The sequence below is a fragment of the Solanum pennellii genome, chromosome 5 (genome assembly GCF_001406875.1).
Source record: "Solanum pennellii chromosome 5, SPENNV200".
Classification (NCBI taxonomy): Eukaryota; Viridiplantae; Streptophyta; class Magnoliopsida; order Solanales; family Solanaceae; genus Solanum; species Solanum pennellii.
The window spans coordinates 47,074,563-47,086,251 of NC_028641.1; the positions used below are offsets into that span (position 1 = coordinate 47,074,563).

The following is an 11,689-nucleotide window of genomic DNA, read 5'->3' on the forward strand; positions in this document are numbered from 1 at the left end:
AGATTTTTGGATGATTCTCAAAGACGGTATTTTGACTTCAGCAAGTATAACTGCTTCTGTTCCACACACTAGCAGGTATGGAGTACCTCCAGTCGAAGTTCTGACAGTCGTTCGATAACCCAATAAAGCATATAGTAACAACTCATGCCAACCTCAGTGATTGTCAATCATCTTCCTCAGAATCTTCTTGATATTCTTATTTGCGGCCGTTACAACACCATTCATTTGGGGGACACTAAGCGTCAAGTGCGTAATCTTAAATTGCTCATATATATATATCTCATCAAGTTACTATTGCAATTCACACCATTATCAGTAATGATGAATTCTGGTACCCCCAAATTTACTGTTTCCATTTCTTCTAGATTTGGTTTATGCTAATTTTCGAACTGCCAAAATTCCTCGGCGACATACTCTAGTTCCTCTCTTTCTACTTCGTAATCATCAACCTCGTCAATACCTGCCTCATCTTGTTCATTCACCTCATGACATGACATGACATTGGCAAGTCTAAAAATTACATTACTGAAACCATAAACAGACAAAGTTAGGAAAGTAAAGTATAAATAATGAATAAATAAATACAGTTTGAAAATAGAAGAGGCTTTCTTTCAAATTGGAAAACAATGCAAACTTTGGCTATGGCATAGGTCCATGTTTCCTTCTTTGAAAATCATGATAAAAATTCAAAAAAGTTAAAAAAAAATGCAAAATGGTGGTTCTCGGTCCTCTTCCAGACTACCACCGATTTAAAATCTGCATGAAATGATGCCCTTCTACCGAGGATTTCAGGGGATCAGGATGGCAGTGGAGGTCCAGTTCCGCAGCATCTCTCCTGGATCAGCATCGCGGATACCAGATAACTCGACCTCTTCCTCAATAACAGTATCGGTCTCCTCAAAGAGGTCACAGATTCCTTCCCCAAGGTCTTCATGCTCGGCATACTCTCGGACTGGGAAGGATTGATACAGATGTTGGATCGGCTTAGCCAATGCTTGATCATTTTTCTTCTTCGTCTTCATGTCATCATCTGTTGGTATGTACCCCAAACCATATTTGGCTCCCTTGACAAGGACCGGAACACGCTCAATAATTGGGAATCTCTTCCCAATACGAAACCTGGTTCAAAACCATTCTGCAGCATCACAGTAGCTATCATCTGGTACACGATAGGCATGGGAGTCTTTGGGGCCAAGTCTTCACCAGTGGCATTCACCAGCTCCACCGTGTAGAAATCTGTACCTCGCGATATCTCATCAATGATCGGCACCTGTCTGCCAGAGTGACTCCCTTCGCCATGAATAACCAGCTCTTTGTTCTTCCACACGAGCTTCATCATCTAATGTATAGTAGAAGGGACAGCTCCAGCCATATGGATGAAAGGCCTTCCTAGAATAAGGTTATAGCTGGTATTAATATCCAATACTTGAAATTGTGCGCTGAATTCTTCTAGGCCCATTTGAATGATCAAATTCACAGCTCCCAACGTATCTCTCTAAACCCCATCAAAAGCTTTCACATTGACTTGGTTTTGCTCCTGTTTCCCAAGGTCGAACCTTAGGTGCCTCAACGTCGACAACGGGCAGATATTCAGACCAGATCCATCATCTACTAAGACGCGGTTGACAACCTTTTCGTGGCATACAACCATGATGTGCAACACTTTGTTGTGTGACCTCCCTTCAAAAGGCAGCTCATCATCACAAAAGCTAATTTGGTGCCCTCGAATAACCTGGTGAATCATGGCGGCCACGTTATCGCTGCTTGTGACCGCGGGTACGTACGTATCATCGAGAGCTTTTATTTAGTCTAGCCTGTGGGAATGAGATCTCATCAGTAGGGCCCATACGGATATATGAGCAGGAGTCTTCTCCAAATGCCTGACGATAGAATAATCTGTTGGCATCATTCTACTCCAAAATTCATCGTGAACGATGGGAGTAATAATTTTTGTTCCACACCAGTCGTCGTCTGTCTCGATCATATTGACATTGCTGCCTCCATGATTCGGCAATGGGTTGGTGTTGACATTCGGTGCCACCAGTTGGAGAGAGACTACCTCTGGATCAATCAAATCCTGAATTCTGTGCTTGAGGTTGATACAATCTTTAGTGTCATGCCCAACACTGTTGGAATGATAAGCACATCTCTGATTGGGTCTATAGAATTTAGAATTGACATCGATGGGTTTGGACCTCACAGGGCGGATGTATCCGGTTGCATCCAGTCGCTCGTACAACTTTGTTCGGCTTTCAGTGAGCACAGTGAAGTTCCTTGAAGGTTTCTTCTCGAATCTGGGTCGGGGAGGGTCATAACTGTCTTGTTGAGGAGGAGGCACCTGTTGATAACTTCTTGTATTTGGACGGGGAGCTTGGCTTCTGGGATATGGACTTTTTTGGTAGTTTGGCGATGGAGCTTGGTAATTTGGAGGGGAATTTTGGTATAGTGGATCTTGGACTTGATAAACAGGAGGGGGTGCTCGGTAGCTTGACTGCACGTTAGCGCAGTTAGGAGTAATACCTCTGGTAGGAAGAAGGAATTTGGTATGGTGGAGGATGATTTGGGTAAATGGGAGATGGATTATGATAATTCGGGGGTGAACTTTTGTATAGTGGAGCTTGGACGTTTGGATAAGTGGCGATAGCATTTTGGTTATTGGGATGGATAGATTGCGTGTAGCAAGATTGGTAGGACTTTGGGAAAGGCTGGGAACGACCTTGGGGATATGATGAGCTTCTGGGGGTTTTCCTTCCCCCGTATGAAACAACAACGATTTCTTCCCTTTTCTTTTTCAACAACCCTGAAGGTCCAGGAGATGCGGCTACACGGGCTATTTTTCCTGATTTTAAACCGTATTCAATAGTCTTACCAATCTTGATTATCTCGGCAAACTTTGCTCCAACGAGCAACAAAATTCTATCATAATATTCAAGTTCTTGCACGCGCTCGAATACTTCAACGATTTATTTTTCAGACATGGGTGGTCTCACCCTTGCCGCTTCTTTTCTCCACCTATAGGCCAACTCCTTATAGCTCTCGGTTGATTTTTGCTTCATCTTCTCCAAAGAGTATCGGTCTGGAACAATTTCTACATTGTAAGTAAATCGATCAATGAAATCTTTGGCCAATGCATTCCAGCTGGGCCATTGCCTGGTTTCATGCGATGCGAACCATTCAAGATCTTCTCCGCACAGGCTTCGGCTGAAGAGCCACATCAGTAAAGCTTCATCCCTTCCAACTCCCACAAGCTGGTCACAGTAGGATCTCAGAAAAGCCATAGGGTTGCCCAATCCTATGAAGGTGTCAAACTTTGGGATCTTGAACCCTTCCGGAAGGTTCAAATTTGGATGAATACATAAGTCTTTATAACTAAGCCCTGCGATATCAGGGACGCATTGAAGCTCTTTCATGGCTTTCTTGATCTCTTTTTTTATTTCGACCTTTACCTCTTCCTTTGCCCTCCACTCCTTTTCCTATTCCTTGTAATGGTCCAACTCAGAACCGTGCAAATCGTGCTCGGCAGGGACGGGAATTTGGAAAGTGGCTCTTTTTTGTAAGGGTGGAGCTACAGAGGGACTCTGAGCATTTTGAGCGGTTTGATATTTTTGTGGGTATGTCCGAGAATTAGTATTTTGATTTAAGTGGTGGTGGGGTGTTTGGGGATTGAAAGTATTTTGGTTTTGATTTTATGGAGGTGGAGCGGTTTTATGATGGGTATTTTGAGGATGGGATGGCATTTGTGGGTGGTTGTTTTGAGGAGGAGGTGCAGTTTTGTAGGATGCGGAAGCATATTGGGGTTTTGGGGTATTTAGATCTATAATCAACGGATTCTTAGTGTAGAAGGTTGGTTCTGAGTAGGACCCATATTTGAGGAAGGGAAGTAGATTGTAGGTCTCCCATCAGCAGCGTTAGCAGCAAATCCTGGTGGAGGCAGATCTGTCTCCTTTGCATTTCTGCTCTCATCTCTGCAATCTGTTGCATCAGCTGTAGAATCAACTCATTCTGGTCCGCTATGGTGGGTTGAGCCACCACAACATCAGTAAGACTCACTTTTCGTTAGTATCCCTCATAACAGTCTTTCCTTTATCTGAGCTTTATCTAGGTAAGGAATCTGCAGGACCTTTTGATTTGGTGAAATAGGGATGATCTGCCAGCTTTCGATCGACAAATCAGTTTCAAAGTACCTGAGAAGGAAAACAACTCAAAGGAAGGTTTTTTCAGTGCAGATTCAGAGTACAAAATGCATAATATCACAGAGAGTAGATAAACACACAAATTGCTTTGTTTAAGGATATCTTCAACCCACGAGGGAGGACGGAAACACATATTTTTTTTAGACAAGCAGGAATTTGTCTGCTTTAGCCACACTACCTCAGAAAGTCTAAATCAAGTTGAGCTACGGTCTTCCTGCAGTTGCTCTTTGACGTCCGTTGATCCGGCCTTCGTATCTTCTCGTAACATGAAGGGGAGAATGAAATTTTTTTAAAGATAGGGGCCGGGCCTGGGAAGGATGCCTAACGTAGTTTGAGTACAAGATAAAACATTTTCATTTATTCGTTCATTACAATTACAAGGGAATTGAAAGGCAATAATAGAGCTTTTATGACGACACGTTAGTCCTTTTCCTTCTTGTTGCAACATTAGTCTCCTCCTTTCAGACGACCTAGGAATGGAGGTTTGTAGACGATTTCCTCATTTTACTCTTCCCCAGTCGCTTCAGAGTGAGCAATGTCGGGACCACAACCGGCTCCTTGCTCATAAATGGGGTATTTTTTGCCCATTTTCCAAATTTTATGAATCATGTTTTATGGAAGGCTTTGTTCTTCTTCCTCAGTGCAACCATCCTTTCTCTTATGGATGCGAATTCTTCCATTTCCACTGTCAGCTCCTCATCAAGTGACATGCTTTAACTAACAGAGCGGCCATCTCCGATTCTGTCCTCGCCTCTCTCGCTTATCTTTCTTGCACTTTTGACCGAATCACGTCCAACTTCTCTCCCAAGTCCTCTGTCTCCATCTCAACATCTTTCTTTCTCTTAATCTGTGATGCCAGATTCTCATCCACCATCACGGTTGCATCTTTGTATATTGTTGTGGCCATGTCGACTCTGAGCCCTTCCTCTTTGGCTTCTTGAATTTCCCGGGTGATCTTTTCTATCTTTCTCTGTAGTTCTTCTTCAGTGAAATCCATTTGGATGTTCTTACCTTTGTCCACTAGCAGTGATTTGGCCTTTCCTGAGACAGTAGAGTAATGTTTTAGGATTTGTGGTATAGGAGGTGGTCTTTTGAGTGGGAAACTTGAGACTTGGAAGTTTTGGTCGGACATTTTGTAATAGTGGCTTTTGTATATTCTTTGGAAATTTCTGGATAGGAGTGGGCTTACGATATCCTTATTCATAGAAACATAGCATATAAGCAGTTAAACACACATATATTGCATCATAAAACATACAGGGGGACCCTTTTGTGCCAAGAATAGGCCTAGCATATTTGAATGATATACGTGTGAATTCAAACCAAATAAACAATTTCCCCCAAAATAAATTTCACTAGTGAATAATAATGTTCAAAAAAAGGAAAATAGAGGGTAAAATATTAGGGGCTATTCGAAAGTGTAATAAAGGCAGGCCCAAGAAGGGGTTAAAACAATGCAAATACATATAAAACCCACGCAAGGGCAAAGTCCACTATGCCGCTCTGGATGATCCTGCTCCGTCGACGTCCCCTTGAGTCTTGTGTTGTTGAAACATATATCTTAACATCAGCAAGAATCCTTCACCCAGACGTCCTTTGTCTTCCAAGCTTTCTTATCGCATCCTCACGATATTCTCCTTGATCCAGGTACCGAAATCATCATACTACGCCTCAGTCTTTCCACCTCTTGAGTCACCTTCTCAAGAGTATCTTGGTTCTCGACAAACTGAGCGTACACCTCTTGAGCCTCTTTCTTTACCTCTTGTAGGTTGGCCACTATTTTGGCTTCTCTGTCCGTTATGCTGCGAATGCTGCGCGGGGTTTGGGAGGAGACGTTTTGTATGTCCTTCTTCAGCCATTCTTTGTAACCCTTGTCATATCCAGCATTGAATCGTTCAGGGGCGATGATGTCCTTATCTATACGCTTGGCACTTTTCCATTCTCTGAACATTTCAGTTGCGTCGTGTACTCTATCATCTCCAATATTATATACGTAAGCGCCATAGTACATCTCTTTGGGTACAGTAGGGTGCATAAGGGCGAATTCCTCGAATACCTGGGAGTGGAAGCACAATCTATCTGTGACTTTCCACGACGACTTCATTGGAGATAAAACGGTCACGCATCCATTGGAGACCCTCTTCTCTCAATTCGAAAAAAATTTGAGCCCATCTCCCCCTTGTTCTCCAATTGTTAATATTTGCCCAGTACAATAGGTCATTCAAATCCTTAAGGGTATCCTTGTTGTCAAGAGTATGCAGATCCCGAGTCCCAGCACGCTTTGCTAAATAGCTGAGGATCCACCATTGAAGGAGTAGTTTGCATCCTTGGAAGTGTCGATATCCCTTTTTACACTTTTTCAAGGCTCGATACATGTCGGACAGGATGACCGGCGCTATAGGGTAGTATTTTGTTGTCCCTTGGTTCTTATAGCCTTTGAACAAGGTATGCGCGAGTGTTATAACTCGGGTATTGATACTCAGACTTGGACCATGTGGGAATACCATTGTACCCAATAACACTACAACAAATGCTAATGGACGAATTTCATTCCATTCTCTGTAGGAGATCTTGAAATCTCGGTTGTAAGTGGCGTAAAAGCTTGCATGTCCAAAATCGGATATAAAGATCTCTTAATGCTACATGGGATTCTTGGCACCAGTAGGCAAAGTCTTTTCCCAACCCGAACCAGTCTCCAATATCCTTTACGGAAGGCTTATTAGGGATGAAGATGTCTTCTTGTTTTCTCTCTCTTCTTTCTATCCCAGTACCTACCGTGTCTATACAATCTCTGATCTCTTCCAAAGTCGGGCTAATTTCGGCGGTTTCGAATTGAAACACCATTCTTTGGCTATCCCAATATCCCGTAAGGACCTCAACCAGTTCAGACCAACAATTCATGTTAATTAATCCCGTTAATGCACCCACAAATTTGTTGAGGGTTCTTCTGTGAGCCCCATCAAGATTATCATACCACATCAAGAGTTGCGGCGGTGCTGATATGACCATGTAAAAATTCGGGAAACGATCCATATCTACAAAATAGAAGTTGGTTAGTTTCTCCCACCCCGATTTGGTTTTCACATGTACATCTTTCAAATGTCACATAGAATGATATGTCGTAAGGTCGAAGACCTTAGACACAATTTTAGCATTTTTCTACTAAATGGACTTAATACACCTTGGGTATTAAGCCATCTTAGGCTAATGATTAATTTGGTTTTGGTTTCTCTCTAACTTAGGCTTACTAGAATAGTTTTCATTGACGGTTACCCGAGTCGGACAAACATTGGGATGAAGCTACAAAACAACGTCGGATGATCGCATTCCAACTATATGTTTGATACTTCAAAACGAATTTTGTGTATTTTCTGAAGAAAGCCGTTGAAAGCCACATAACTTTCGTTTCCTAATGCAAACTACTTGACATTTGGCAGATATATACCATGAAAAATGCAATAGATATAATAATAAAGTAAACAAATAAGCATTTATAACCAAATAGTATTAGTCTTAAGTTAGAATCCTCCAAAGTCCCAGCGGAGTCGCCATTTCTGTTTTATCGGAAAAGGGAAAATTATTTTTAGAGAGAGAATTTCAATCTTTTTTAGAGTCGCCACTTAATTTTTAAAGAAAAATCAAGAAAAATATTGTTTTCAAAAGACTTAACAGATAAAAATCATTTTGAAAACATTTACAAGGGTTTTGGGGATTCATATTAACGTCTTAGAAAGGTTTAAAAGCACCTAAGACGTGCGCTAAATGTGGTTATCCGAGAACTTATTTATTTTGCTAAACTTAAAAGTGCGATAAGAATATTTCTTAGAGTTGTTTGAAAAATGAAACGCCCAAATCATTTAAGATCGTTTTGAAGTGAAAAATTATTTATCTAAATGAATTTTATTTGTGAAACCCTTGAGTCATTTATTTAATTTGATCGAGTCGTTAAAAACAAAGTGGCGTTTTGCGGGGAATCGGATTTTCTAACCTTTAGAACTAACGACAAGTAAAACATATAAGTAATAAAAAGCAAGTAAAGAGAGAGAGGGAGGGAAATTTGGGTCCAAATACGGGTTTTCTGTTCGCCTTGACCGGTATTTGGACCCACATGTCTTTGGGTTTTTGAACCATTTATCTTTTCTACGTGTCCTAGACTAAACATACAATAGTAATAAAATAAAGAAACGACAAGGGCTTATGCCCAAAATACAATCTTTCGAATGAATTTGGTCTTTTAAGGCCCAATCTCTTCAACTTCTTCCGCTTCGGGACCTGTGCGTCAATTTTTAGGGAATTGCTCTTTAATGGAAGAAACTTGAGTCTTTGTGGCTCTCTCGAAAAGCAAATATAGGAAATAAGAGTTCATATGGAACTCAGGTGGATTCCACATGCAACACAGAATAATAAATATACATAAGTATACCTCATTAACTAAAAAAAGAACCATGTTGTATCAAAATAAAAAAAATATAGCCTAAACGAGGCAATGTCTAGAATTGACAATGGAAGACTATTAATTTTAACTAAGCCTTAATAAGCATGCTCAATAGCAAATTTCTAATATTTGACTACTGACTACATTTAACATTAATAAATGCTCAAATAGAATAAAAAAGATGACTAAAATTTTAAGCTTAAGGGCTAATAAGATGGAGAGTAAAATCATGGCAAACAAGTTAAGCCTTCCTAAATCAAAACAATGCACAATCTGGAACAATCGATCAAAATATTAACATAAACTATTAGCCCAAAATTGAGCAGGGACAATCAATAATAATTAAAAAAAAACACAGAATCTTAATTAATTTAAAAAAGGAAGACCCAATATCATTTGACGCTACTTTAACCTTAAAAGAACGCTTATATATCCTCATATCAATACTAAAGTGGTCACTTAATTTACAATAATTTATCCAAAACAATAGCAGCTATGATTAGATATTCTTATGGCGAGGTCAATGATTGATGGTGAGATTTTCAAGATATGAACCAAATGTGCACCATATAATATTAACATTTAAATCAACATGAGAATTTTTTTTAAGGAGACAAGATTGGAGAAAACAGAATACTCAAATATGAACAAGTAACTAAGCTTCAACCCCTTAATCATGATTGATGCTACATGAACCTATAATCTTAGAAAAAATATAACAAATACACAAACACGAACAAAAAGCTTCCCAACAGAAAACCGAAGCATACACAAAAGCTTAATACAGTTAGGTACCACAGCAAAGATACATAGTGAGTATGGGCACACGAAGAATTGATTTGGATAATTTCTATCACCTAATTCAGAGAATTTTAATCTATAGCTAAGTTACTACACACTTTCACATATAATGATTCCTAAAAAGAAGGCAGCCTCAACATGAACATCATCATTGTTATCTTCTCACTACATGTTCATACGATCACCCGAAATCAAACGAAAATGAAGAATGCAGATGCGCAGCTACTTAAATTGACTGCTACACAAAAATAATGGAGGGAAAGTGCCTGAAAGGGGTAGAACGAAATACAAGTAGAGCAAACCAGGTCTCAACCCGATAGGCTCAATACAATAACGAAAAATGCAGCTAGAATCTTACAACATAAAAGATTGACAAAATGGGTATTCAAGCTTAACCAAATCAACTCACTAACCTATATTAAACTCACACTAACCCAAAATCTCTAATCAATGGTATTGAAAGCATAAATGTTAATCTATTCAAATAGTAAAAAAAACATATTGACTATGCAAGAGGAAAGTATATTGAGTCTTAATATCCACACTAACTAACTAAAGCCAAGGCAAGAATAAAAATGAACAATCATAAATCCTTTCAGCCCAATACATGTTAACAAATTTCGTTATGCAAAACACTTAGTAAACTGGCCACAATTCAAGAGAAATAAAGCATGAACCACAAGACTTAAAAAAAAAAAAAGTGGACATATATAAAGCCTAATAAAACAGGTCAGTGTGAGTAAATATAAGGAAATCGAGTTTACCTTTCTCGGAGCAGCGGACTGAGATAGCCACGAGTGAGACGGACCCTTCCACCACACGAACCGAAGAGAAAAAAAAAACTCAAAATCGGACTAGCATAGGCAAACATTGGTGATCGAGCTAGAAGAGTAATATTCGTACGAAAACTAACTCTTCTTCCTCTCTTTTCAAATGTATTTTTCCTATATCCTACAATTCTTTTTGCTGTGTGATTTTGTGCCTTAATAAATATTTTTCTGATTTTTTTTTGAAACCCCTCCCCCCCGTTTAAGAACGAAGAAAATTGGCTATTTAGATGAGTACCTGGGCAGAGTTTGAGAGGGGGAAAAACATGTAGAATTTTTTTTTGGATCCCTTCCAATTTGAAATTCAAAATCCTCTTAAAGGATAAGTCTGAAAGTTGTCCAATAGTATGAATTCAAACGGTGAATCAATGAGCACCGCAGGATTTTGAGAAAGGACGAACATTCAAGGAGATGGCGACACGCGGCTGCCCGCTTTTCTGGGTTTAGTGTCGCAATTCGGGTCGAGAAGCTGGACTGACTATGCTGCTGCGGGACTGCTTATGGGTTTGTTTCCTGCTGGAAGAAGAAGAAGAAGAATGAAGCGTATAGGGGTCGGTTGGGTCGGTTTTGTTCTATATTTGGAAAAGGGAATGGGCTGGGTATTTTGGGGTTTCTTTGTATTGGAATTGGGCCGAAAGAGGTGAATGAGAATTGAAAAAAAAATGGGCCAAGACGTTGGTCAGTTTTCGACTTAAGAATATAATCATATGAATTGCAATCTCGACCAGATTGAGGTAGCCAGTTGAAAGTCGTCAAAATTGATATAAAACAAATTAATATAGTCAACTAACGAGCTTCTTAATCTCAACGAAATAAAGAAATTAACTTAATTTGTAAACTAATGATTCAGAATTATGAGCAAACTAATTTAATGAAATACTTACTAAAAACTAAAATCTTTTCGAGACGATTTTCAAATATTTATAAAATGTACTAATTATATACAATATCAAATTATTTAAAAGCAACTTGAAAAACTATTTTGTACTTTATAAAACTATTGTTTTTTTAAAAAAATTATAATTGAAATTTAAGCTAAACTAAATTAACGAATTAAATAACTTGAAACGTAAAATCTTTGTAGAAGGTTGTTTTTTCCAAATATTTTATAAGGTATTAGATACATAAGCAAAAACATAAAAAAGCATTTTCTATCTAATATAATATAAACGTGACTAAATCACTCTAAACTAAATTTATTTTATAAACTAATTATTTCAAATCGTCTGGAAATTTAAGAAGCTGAAAAATCAATTATTATCGGGAGAGCCAAAATTCGGTGTGAACACATATAAAAATATAAAATTTGTTATGTATAAAAAATTACACAATATTTATGAGGGATTTTATTTAACCGACAACCATCACATAATATCTATAGCGATGATACAATAACGTACCTCACGTTGTCAACGCATCCTATTCCTGGAAAA

At 38.9% G+C, this 11,689-nt stretch overlaps 1 long non-coding RNA gene across 1 annotated transcript; it reads right to left on the reverse strand.

Annotated features, from left to right (window-relative positions):
- Positions 1-8,207: 8,207 nt before the first annotated feature.
- On the reverse strand, positions 8,208-10,797 carry LOC107018921. The gene is made up of 2 exons (XR_001456697.2): positions 10,495-10,797; positions 8,208-10,238 (listed from the first exon to the last, which is right to left on the reverse strand). It is a non-coding gene; the product is annotated as an uncharacterized LOC107018921 (long non-coding RNA).
- Between the last annotated feature and the right edge of the window lie 892 nt (positions 10,798-11,689).